Raw genomic sequence first — 12,009 nt, forward strand, 5'->3', positions numbered from 1 at the left:
ATATATATATATATATGATGTAGTAGGTATGTCTGTTTATTTCAGTATGTCTCTTCTTGTCTAATTTGTGACAGTTTGTGAGTGAGCGTATATATAAAACTTATTCCACTGTTTGAATTACGAGTGTACATAATAAACTGGTTCATCATCATCATCATTACACGTCGCATATTAGAACCATGTTCACTTTCCGTTTTCTTGGTATCCTTGCTAAAAAGATGGTTGAATGCCAGAAACGGTCGCTTGCCGGACTACACATAGTGTTTGTTGTTTTTGTTCAAAACATTCCAGAATGAGAAAATCAATACCAGTCATGTCCTAATGTCATTTAAATTTCACAAATTGCCCACAAGTTTTAATTGTACTATACTGTATAAACCGAGAATATTTCGATAAAAAAAAAAAAGGAAAACGGTACATATTCATGTTATAGCGCTCTTTATATAATATATATCCTTTCTACTCGAGGCACAAAACCTGAAATTCTGATGGGAGGAGGCTGATCGATTACATCGATTTCAGTGCTCAATAGTACTTATTGATATGTCTTAATAATAACATCTAGTTCTTAGGAATAAGGCCAAATATTTTCAAGAAAGAGGAATGTAGTTATGCGATATTCATGCCTTCCTGAAAAAGAATTAGCGACGTAAATAACCAAGTGAAATTGTCTTTTACCGAGAGCGGAAATAGCATCTTGCGTTTTGTCATCTTCTCTAATATAAAAAAAAAAAAATCGCTGTTTGTCACTATAGTTTGGTGAATTTGTTGTGCTCTATTGAATCATCTTCAGTATATGACTTGATATTTATTTGATATTCACACACCCCTCCCGCCGGCGTGGATAAAGAGTGAAATCTATATTACTGAGGCTCAAGTTAAAATACTCATAGTTTGACACAGTCGCGTGTTAGCTCCCCCATCCATTGATTTGTCTTTCCTTTCACTAAGATCAAGAAATGGAAAGTTGTGACGTTCACCTATTTCGTTACGAATCCATAGGACTATGGATCAAAGAATAAGTTATCTTTTCTCAACCATATTTACATTTTAATTAAGACGGATAAGAGTCTAGTAAATGAAATCTGTGTATAAGTGACTGTTATACACAACTGGTATTTATCAATCCAAAGAGGAATCCTATGTATGGCCACTTAACCTGTTAGAAATAGCAACCGAATCTGCATCAAATCATACGCTGCAGCCTTAAAAAGAAGAAGAAAAAAAGGGCAGGTACATTAGAAACTGCAGCCAAAGCCAGGTGAATCGTTAGATCGTCGGACAAAATGTGGTATTTAGTTTGGACACTTTACTTTCTGAGATCAAACCGCGCCTAATTCAACAATGTCTTTCATCATTTTGTTGATAAAAAAAAGGACCAGCCAAACACTAGACGAGATTTAATATTCCTACAAAGTATCCTAAATGTGAATGGAATTAGAATAGACAACAATAGACCTCCTCTCGATGCATATTGTACTACAGAGTATGTCTAGATTTTTAGCTACCACTATATGTATACGTACATGTAAACACCTGGTTCTTTGAAGCGATATAATGTTATATTGAAATTATATAGGTGTATACCTTACACAAAAACAGGTATTGATGAAGTTTGGAGCTTTTGGTGTTTGCTCGTTATTTATTTGAATGTTGTGGTTGATATAGATATCTTATTACTTCTCTGTTGGTCAAGTGACATAAATCGGTTTCATATTCATGTAGAGGGTTCGTAATTTGCAATGAATGAAGGGTAATTTACAGATTTGTGGCGTTCGTGGTTTCCTCGACACCCTTTTAAACCTTGTAAATATTACGTGATTCCTAAGAGTAGAATGGACTACCGCCTTGTCATATATATCTGCATTTAACACATGCTAGAGAAAGAGAGAAGACCGGATACACACACACACATATAATTTTGTGTGTGTGGCGTCCAATACGGGACAGCGCTAGGAGGACGTCTCCTCTAGCTGGCTAATGGCACACATTCTGTGTCCGATTAATATTTGCGAGGGGAGGTCATCGCTCCCATCCCAAGCCTTACGTGATACATACGGACACGAGTTTTTGGTTGGTTATCCGTCCTCAGCGATTGTTAATCACCAGCTAGTGATAAAAACTCACCCCACTCACAAAGTACTATATGCTTGGACATAGATAGCGAGAGAGAGCGAGAAAATAGAATAAGAGGTTTGAGTTCCATTCTATTTTTACTTGGTTGTGTATTTTTATTCCTCAGAACGCAGCGACCAAAGTCAGCTGTGATGGAGCAGGTCTAGCATCCCAACCACTGCCGTCGTATATATATATAATAAGACTACAGTGTCCGATATTTCTTTCGTTTTTCTTAAGGTGGCAGGTATGATTTGAAGGCCTTTTTTAAAACAAATCGAGTGACCACGTCTCAGAGAGAGAGAGAGGGTCTTCATAAATTATCTTCACAATTTAATGTAATCTGTTAAAATTGGGATCCATCAATCAACTTCTTTGCATTTGAAATAAATATTATTAAAGTGTTCTAATGTTTGTAATAAAACTTTGTTTGCCTACGTTTCCCCATAAACTCTGCTGAGTTATCCTTGTTTTTCATTCTTTTGTGTATTTTTCAAATTGATAAAAGTAATTTATGGACACCCTGTATATAAACAACGCTGCCTCAACCTTGAGGAAGAGAGCCTCTGCGTGGTCACTCAACCTGTTTAGAATAGTTATACTCACACACACAGGTCTGAGATGGTGTGTTGAAACTGACGCAGCTGAAGTATTTAAAGCATACATTTATAATGTTATTCACTTTTGTTTTACTATTTAGTAATATATTGAAAATACAGAAGACATATTTTCTTCAACTAAAATTTCATTGATCTTATCTAGAAAAGATAGTGAGAGGGAAGAACTGTTGTTAGTGTATTTGGTCAAAGTAATGAGTGCGTTCCAAGTGAATGGAACAACTTTCAGCATGCAAGCCAGAGAACACAGCCAGTAGGACGTACTTCACCTTGGTGGTCAGGCTTGGATCTTAGAGACTCCTTGTTTGACCTGAGGTAGCTGTCCTATTTGGAAGTCTTTTTTCATTTAAACTGTATGCATTTCCTGGTCTTTCTTTTTCATAATTGCTTCTGCATAAATCTCTTTTAATTTATCCCTTGTAATACCACCCTATTTATCACTTGCTTTCCATCCTCTCAGGGTCAATAAATTAAAGTACTAGTCACAAAACTGGGATTGCTGGTATCGACTAACCTCCTTTTCTTATACTTGCTAGTTTTGTGTCTAAATCAGAAGCCATTATAATAATTATTATTATTATAATAAGGGTGGCAAGTTAGCAAAATCATCAGAGGGATAATTACCTAGTTATGGTTCTTTATGTTCTGAGTTTTGTTTCTGGTGAGGTCAATTTTGCTTTTTATCCTTTCAAGATTGATCAAATAGTCAAGTACTGATTTTGATGATAATGACTAACCTGCACTCCCTCAAAAGTGCTTGCCTTGTGCCTTAATCAGAAATGTTATTACCTTCAGAAGAAGCTATCCCTAAAAGATCTAGCAGAGGTGTTGAATACCTATATTGCATCTGTCATAACTTACTACTTGATGGTTATGTTTTACCCCAGTCCCTTATTGTCCAGGATGGTTTGTCTGGTCCTTCACTTCTCGTGAAGGGACATGTTCCACTGGTTAGGTGGTCCATCTGTTGTTTGTACCCTCTGGAAAGCAGGTTCAACATTTTGTGGCTATTGATGCACAGACATGCTCTGAGGTTGTGCCACCTGTGAATTTTTGTAGATAGTGATCAGGTGTGGTCCCCATTTATTTGTAAGGCACATTTTTCTGCAGTTCCTGTCTTTGATGGAACTTCAGTCTTGTGTCAAGAAAAGACTAAGATTGGGTATCTGGCACATGGAATGTCATTAGCCTCTTACCATTCTCTCCCAGTTGGGAATGTGGTCAGTGAACGTTCCACTTTATTGATATGTAGAGAACTAGTAGTGGGTAAGAGCACTTATGTTCTGGGAAAACTGAAGGTGCCAACAATAATGAAGTAACCAGTTTGTTTCAAAGGATATTGAACTGGGTACTACCTATTTCCTGAAATTCTTGTCTTAGAAGTGCTACTGAGAGGTACTGCTGGTGTGAGGTGAACTTCAACAGGCAATGAAAGTGCCTTTAGGTGGGACTGCCTTTAATGTGTACAGTAACAAAACTGTATTGCATGCATTTATGTAGTATTTGAGCATTGCTCACTTGTTGAATTGTGTCCAACAGCTGTTGTTATATGTAGGATGAATTCAACTATCACCTCAGTCCATTGTAGGGATTGCTCGACAGCCCAACAAGGTAGAGCAAGCAATGCTCCTCTGTCTGGTAACTGTGGCAAAAGTAGTTGTGTGATGGATGAGGTTGAAAGGATTAAGGAAAGGCATCTTCCACTTAAATTAAGCCCGTATTGGCTTTTTCATGTTTCATATGGAAAGGAAAGTGAGAGTGGAGAGGGACATGCTTTCTTCCAGTGAATTTATTAAAAGGTGGGTGACAGATAGAAATGGTCAGAGTAACTTGAACTACTCAAAAAGCTGGAGAACAACAGTTGGCTGAAGTGGTCGGGTTAAAATCTCATCAGCATTTAGTAGTAACTGTTTGAAGAGAAAGGTGACATAGAAAGAAGTGCTGGCCTGTCATAAATTTTTTGAAAGGTAAGTGAAAGTTGTGAATCTGGTGTAGCTAAATGGGCCTACTGTAATATTAGGGCTGTAGGTTGGAGACAAGAACTGGGAGAAGGCAATTCCGTTTAGTGGGTCAGAGTATTCTGGGATTGCATGTGGGGTGCTCCAAATTATGGTGTGTGTATTCCTCACCATTTTGGAGATCCTTTTATGTTATTTTCCTGTTCTATATTGTTATTGCTGTTTATTGTTATATGTCATTAACATGGTCTTTATTATTAATTGATCTCACCCTTCTACTCGAGGCAACCTACCTCCTACCAACTATTACTTGTTTGTAGTTATGTATTGTACATTTGTCTTTGAATTTTCCCTAACATGCTGAAACTCCGTGACCAATAAATGAAATAATTATAAATATTAAAAAAATAAATAATGCTTTCTTTACTAATCACAAGGGTTGAATAGGATTGAAGATGGTACAGGAGGATACAGTGTGGGATTATATAAGAAGCATGTAAATAACAAAGCTGAAGAAAAACCTTGATATTTAAAGAAAAATGCTCCCAAAGGAGGAATTTTCCAAGGGTTACTTGTGGAAACCCCACAGAATCACTGTTACCCTAAGGCAAGTGCCATTTTTTTTGTTGTTCTTCTCTATGAACCTCATTACAGAACATTTGCACAAGAACGATGACATTCACAACAATGGCAGCAATAGTATAGACAGTTTTTAATGAGGACAGCATCACAAACAACACCATCTTGTGCCAGCAGTAACAATAAGAGTGACAATAACAACAGCAGTGATAGCAACAATGACAACACGAACAATTACAGCAACAGCACCAAGGATGACAACAAAGTAAGTGATCGGGGAAGACTGTATAGACAAGCAATCTTTTGTTGGGATAACAGCCAGATTAACACATTACTTTTTGTTTTTCCTAAATGACAAGGAGGCACTTGTGAAAGTGAATGGGAGGAGAACACTAATTGCTGTCTCAGCTGAGATTTTGGCTGGAAGATGGAGTATCACCATGTATTGGCTAAAACCTGATGCCTAGAAGCAGTGATATATATACCCAAGTGGAAAGGGCTTTTAAAGAAATTTGGGAAGATATAGGTCGTGTGACCAGGGCAAGGTAGGTTTGGAGTGTGAAGGACCTCTTCAAGAGTGAAGCTCTCCATAGCTTCCATATGTGACAGGGAACTCACAATCCACCTAACATATTTAGGGACAAAGATCTGTTGTGTTAAAATAGAGTTCCACCTAGTTGGACATCCAGTGCTTGTTGCTTGTCTTGACATAAAGGAAGTTTTGGTTTGGGGCCGCAATGGAGATCTTTCCTCAGATCAAACCAATGATGTAGAAAAGATCCCAGATCTTATCTGCCTGACCAATGGAGTGGAGCTGTGTGTTGCATCTAAATGTAGAAGGCCAAGATGCCACTTGTGTGGTGCTGAAGGCCAGCTTTCTGTTTTCAGCTAAAAGCAGAAAAGAGTCCTCCCTCTCATTACTGCCAACACCACAACCCCAATCTCAACAGCAGTGAACAGCAATAACAGTAGGACATAGACACACAAACATAACATCACCCTCCACCATCAAATTTTGTGCTGATAGGGAGCATGAATGAAAAACTATCCTTTATTGCACAAAAAGAAAACATTGAAACAGAAGTAAAGGTCTTCTGGTCCAGCACTTTCCAAGAGCCACAAAATGTGAGAATAAAGCTGGGTTTGGAGACATACAAAATAACAAGGATAATTTTTCCTATTATATGAGAAGCTTCTGCACAAAGGTTAGCAGTAGGCTCAGCAAGACTAAGATTTCTGATACACTTGCCTTAGTACCCATTTTAAGCGACCCTGCAATCTTGGCATCCTGCACTCGACCCTGTATGTTGGGATGGAGTGTTAGTGCTGTTTTGGAAAAGGTGTTGGGCCTTAAGCTATAGTCAGTTTTATTTGACTGAAACAGTAAGTGGTTCTGGATATGAATGGTAATGGTGGTGATACCATTACACTTGTGTACTGGGATGGAGCCACCTGATTTCTTCAGGTGTCTGGAGGTTCTCGTGGGACATCCTGCTCTTTAGTGCCACTGAGTGATTGGAATGGCATCTTGGATGCATGTTTGGATTGTGTGGGATAGCTAATGGGAGGCAGATGTGTAAAACCCTTGCAGACTTCACAAATTTCCAATTGGTTGAGAAGAACCGACTGGATTTCCTGGTTGCACCATGTGGTCACAGACAGATGGTATCTTGTCCAGATCCTATCTACTTAAAGTATTCTGTGGGTCAGCAGATAGGGACAGCATAAGATGCCCACAGTTCAAAGCAATTAGCTTCACAGACTACAAATTTGTGATCTGTACAGCCAACCTAGAGAGGTTGCATACACAGGGACTCAGTTACTGGAAATTGAACAGGTTTTTCCCAGTGTACCAAATTAGGAGTTAATGGGGCAGTTGTTAACAACTGATGGTGGTTGACCCTGAACAGGGCTATTAGAGGTGATAAAGTGTAGTAAGGAAATAGTGATAGTGGATTGTAGAGTAAAGAGAGAGCCAGTTTGTGACCTAAAAGAGGTGCTTAGAAAAGGTATTACAGCTGATGTGCTGGCAGCAAGATTGACCCTTGATCAATTGTTCAATGCTAAATATGAAGGCTGCATTGACAGCTAGGGTGCTTGCTTTAAGGCATGAGGAAATGAAAACTGTTTGATGGTCCTGGGTGGTAGAAGTGGGCAAGAAAGCCACATTTTGACCTCAGACAAATTGGAAGGAACTCATTATTTGATTCTAAGCAGATGTATGTGACTTTTCATTGGCTCTTTGCTTAATTGTTTGGAGTTGGTAGAAGGTTGGAGATAAGGATAGACATTACTACCTATCTTGATGGTTTGGTGTGACTCTGAGTTAGGGATGCTTAGTTCTGAGAAAGGCTGATAACTATGGATGAAATGTAGGAAGCAATGGCTGGCTGCATGAGAGAGAAATCACTAGGGGTGGATAGTGTGCCCTATGTGCTTTTTTTTTTGCTAGATCTGTTCAGAAGCCTCTTGGCAGATGTCTTCTGCAACTGTCTGCTGAATGAGAGAATTCCCAGTCCTTTAGAAAGAAGTGTGATGGTGCTGTTGAGAAAGGACTTGAACAAGAAAGATGATTTTAACAACTTCAGGCTTGTAACTGTTAAATGCAGAGATGAAGATTTTTGGCCAAGGTGTTAGCTAAGAGTTGGGTGCCTGTCATTGATACTCCGGTAGGTGAGTCAGCTGTGCCATACCAGTCAGATCTCTCCATGGCATCCTCCACCTCATGTAATACATCATAAAAAGAGTGGGTGAAGAAGCCGTAATGGGAAGGGGGTCTGATTAATTTAGATCACTCAAAAGCTTTCGATAAGGTCAGCCATCAATACATGGTGGCTGTCCTCAAAGTGGATAGTTTGGGACCTACTTTCAGAAGCTGGATTACTGCAATATACAGTGCCATTTGCTCAGTGGTCAGAGTAGATGAAACTGTTGGAACTGTTCAGTATCGTGTTTGGTTGGTTAAGGGTGCCTGCTCTCTTCCTTCTGTATGTATTGACTCTTGAGCTACTCCTGTAGAAGCTGGAGGCTCTGAGGGGCATCCTTAGACAATTAGGATGCAAAAGATGTTTTGTGCATATGGACAATGATACTGTAAAAGTGTGAGGTACCAAACCTTTTGATGTGAGTAGCACTACTTTAAGGCAATACAAGACAGTTAATTTTTGCACTTGTTACTAAGAGAAGTCACACCTGCAGCTTGGCAACAACATTTTGGGATGCTGGATGGATGGATGAATTAAATTGCTTGAAGTTTGGTTTGGTCCAAGAACTGGGAAGAGGTGATGAGCAGAAATGGGCTGGGAGAAAACTATCTCTGAAAGATCTGGTGGAGGCTGAAAATGCCTACATCATATCACACATCTACTACTGCCCGAATGTCATGCCTTGCCCCATTTTGTGGCTTTCTTTGGAAGAAATGTGTTTTGATGGTTCATTTGTTGTGTGGAGGATTGGGCATGCTACAGCTAATGATGCACAGGTATGTGCTGAGTAACAACATCTCCAGTATTTTCCTGGTGAGCAGGTGTTGTCACTCTTTGCTAGATATACATGTCTGCAGCTTGACTCTTTGACAGAGCTGTGGGCTTGTATCAACTGTACGCTGAAGCAGGGCACCTGGCAGCTAATGTGCTGTTAGGTACTGACAGACTGCTGTCAGTTGGCAATGCAGTCAGTGGAAATTCCACCATGGCATTCTAGAGAGAATTAGTGGCGGATAAAAATGATGGTATCCACAGGAAAACTCTGGGCATCTAGTTTCCTAGGTTTCCCAAATTTTGGAATTGGTATAAATGAATCTTTTTTTTATTCTATCCCAACCATATCTATTATATGTATTGTTTATTTTCCATCTTCCCATGTTAACATGGTGTGTGCTTACTGCTTCAATTTTGAAATAGCTTTTGTTTTCTTTGTGGGTATTTCTTCTATACCACGTAGTAAATCTGAAATTTGTATTTAAAAACAATTATATCTAGTATTTTCAGTAAAAATGCCTTATAGTTATGGTGTAATGATCAACTTCAGCAAATGAGATGGTACTTACAAAAACTATATCAAGTTTTAGTAGCTTATGTTAATTAGCAGAGGTCGAACTCTGTTTAATGGCATTTACTTGACAAATTGATCAGATGACTGTTTATCAACATGTGGTGAAGAACATTGGGGAAATGTTGTCTCCTTGTTTGACACACTTCCCAGTTGGAACTCTTATTGATGGCAATAGTTTAGCCATATCAGTTGTACATCCAGAGTTCACATCTTCGAGTGTTGCATTTCCAGAGACATCAGCATGTTCATTTTGATGCTATCAAAGGTGTTTTTGTAGTCAATGAAAGTGATGCACAGAGGCAGCTTTTATTCATATGGTGGTTCTACAAGCTGTATTAGAGTTGATGCATAATCCATTGTACTGTGGCTCTTAGGGAAACCTTCTTGCACACTCAGTTGTTAGTCATTGAGGTGTTTCAATAGTCTAGTGATTATGGCCTTTGTAAACATTTCATGGAGGGGAGATGAGACATATAGCTATATACACATACAGTCGCTTTTTTTTCAGTTTCTGTTTCCAAAATTTACTCACAAGGCTTTAGAAGACTGAACCTGAAACCTTATATGTAGTTACCTGAAAGTTCTTTTGTCATGGTAGTGTTCATGACTATATATATATGTGTGTGTGTGTGTGTGTGTGTGTGTGTGTGTGTATATATATATATATATATATATATATATATATATAAAACACTGTATGTTGTCCACTTGTTAGTTGTGTTGTGGCTGATGTCCAGTAAATCTAACATTAGACATTCTGAAAATGATGTATTTATGTTTTAATTATCTGTTAAACTGGTCACATGACATCTCTCGAAGAAAGTTAATTGATTCTCCTTGGCTAGCATATGAATTCAAAGCTGCAGAGAATGTAGAATGCAGTGTGCAAGTAACTTCTTCTATTGTAAACATGATTCTATAAAGCTAGTCAGTAAAGGAATGAGAGAAAAAAAATCAATCTGCACTTTCTTTTAAAATATTGTAATTATCTTATAAACTAAATAGTCTAAGGAATAATCCATTGCTAAATCCATTGGTTTGAATACTCAAGAATCTGGTCAGAATTGAAAGAATTTATTTTTTCAGTCCGAACCATGGTATTAGCAGTACACAGTAAAGGAATGTACAATGTAAGTTCAAATGTTAAAACTTGTTGCCTCTGTATAAACGCCATTGATAGTTATCATAACACCACACATAGTTGCTTATCACTTCAGTTTGGCTCACCATGAAGAGCAATTATTTATAATTTCATTATAAGGCCACACAGTTTCAAGAAGACTACTTTAGATCATCATTCTCATCCACCCCTACCATTTGACTAGCATTTATTGATTGATTGATCCAGGAAGGATGAAAGGAGAAGTCAACCTTGGCTGTATTTGAACCTTTATACATGACATTATTTGGCAGTTCACCAACTTGTTTTCTATAGTTTTCTTGATGTTTAAATTATCTTTAATTCTGTGATTCAGCAATCATATTCTTTTGGTAGATTCAATACTAATTTTTTCTGAGGATAAAGGATATCAATTTAATTGGTCTCTCTTGTCCTCTCCCTATAAACTGTATCATTATTACTAGCTTGCCACTCTCTTCAACTCTTTTCTTCATCCTTCTACCCTCTCCAGCTCATGCATCATTGGTCACTTTAATCTCTTCATCTGTTCAACCTTTTGTGTTGGTATGTGCAAAAACTCTGACAGGGTACTTGATTTTCATTATTTTTTGAAATGGTCATTGGTTTTAATTCAGCACTATTCGTCGTACATGCTAGTACAACTTCAAAACTTTAACTTTTTATTTCCTGTTGTTTTAACTAACATTTATTACACCTTCACATAAAATTTCATAGGTTTTCGTCCATATTCACTATGTTACTTAAAAGCATAGTTGCATTCCTTGTGTTGGTGTATTTAATGTATTACCTATTACAAACAGCTACTTTTTTTGCTGTTTGAGATCTGCCTGTATTTTCATAAAGTTTCCATCTTTTAAGCATCAGATTATTTCATTTCATGAATCTAATCCATTAGGATGTGGTAGCCTTAAATTTTTCGTTGGTATTTGGATAAGATTTAGTCAGCTGAAGTGCAAAATGTCTATATTAATGTCACTACATGACTATTTTGACATTGTTCACACAACATATCTGTGTGATTTTCAGATTGCAGTTAATACATTGTGCTTCATGGTCCTTAAAGTATCTTCATTTACTATCTGGTCTTGGATCATCTTTTCTGTCACACCATATTGTCTTACAGCCTTATGTTGCTTACCAAAATTTACTGCTTACCCTAGAGAATGGTTGTATTAAATGAGGATTTGCACCTTTCTGTGTAGCTATCATTAAACAAGATCAGATATGAATCTTGTGACAGGCAAGCCTAACATCTACTGATTAGCATGATATACTGCTATTTACTAACAATATGTGGCTAGTATGTTAAAGTACCATCACCATCCCATACAGCTATAGTCATATACATCTTTTTTCTTGAACACAAATGGTAGAGCACTCTAGTGAAGTGGTGTGAAGAAAACTCACCCATGGTTAGCAGTTGTTTTGTTTCTAGTATTTCTACTTGGCTTTTGCATATGGTAACATGATTAGATTTCTTTCTTCATAAATATTCAGTTTATTGTTGTGCTATCATACTATACATTATACAAGATAAGAGTACTTA

The 12,009-nt window shown here is 37.7% G+C and overlaps 1 protein-coding gene across 5 annotated transcripts in view; it reads left to right on the forward strand.

Moving 5' to 3' along the window:
• Positions 1-12,009, forward strand: part of LOC106876994 (rho family-interacting cell polarization regulator 2) — a 193,981-nt gene that overhangs the window by 3,132 nt on the left and 178,840 nt on the right. The window lies entirely within an intron of this gene.

The sequence above is a fragment of the Octopus bimaculoides genome, chromosome 11, assembly GCF_046866305.1.
Source record: "Octopus bimaculoides isolate indiv1 chromosome 11, ASM4686630v1, whole genome shotgun sequence".
NCBI classification, from domain to species: Eukaryota; Metazoa; Mollusca; class Cephalopoda; order Octopoda; family Octopodidae; genus Octopus; species Octopus bimaculoides.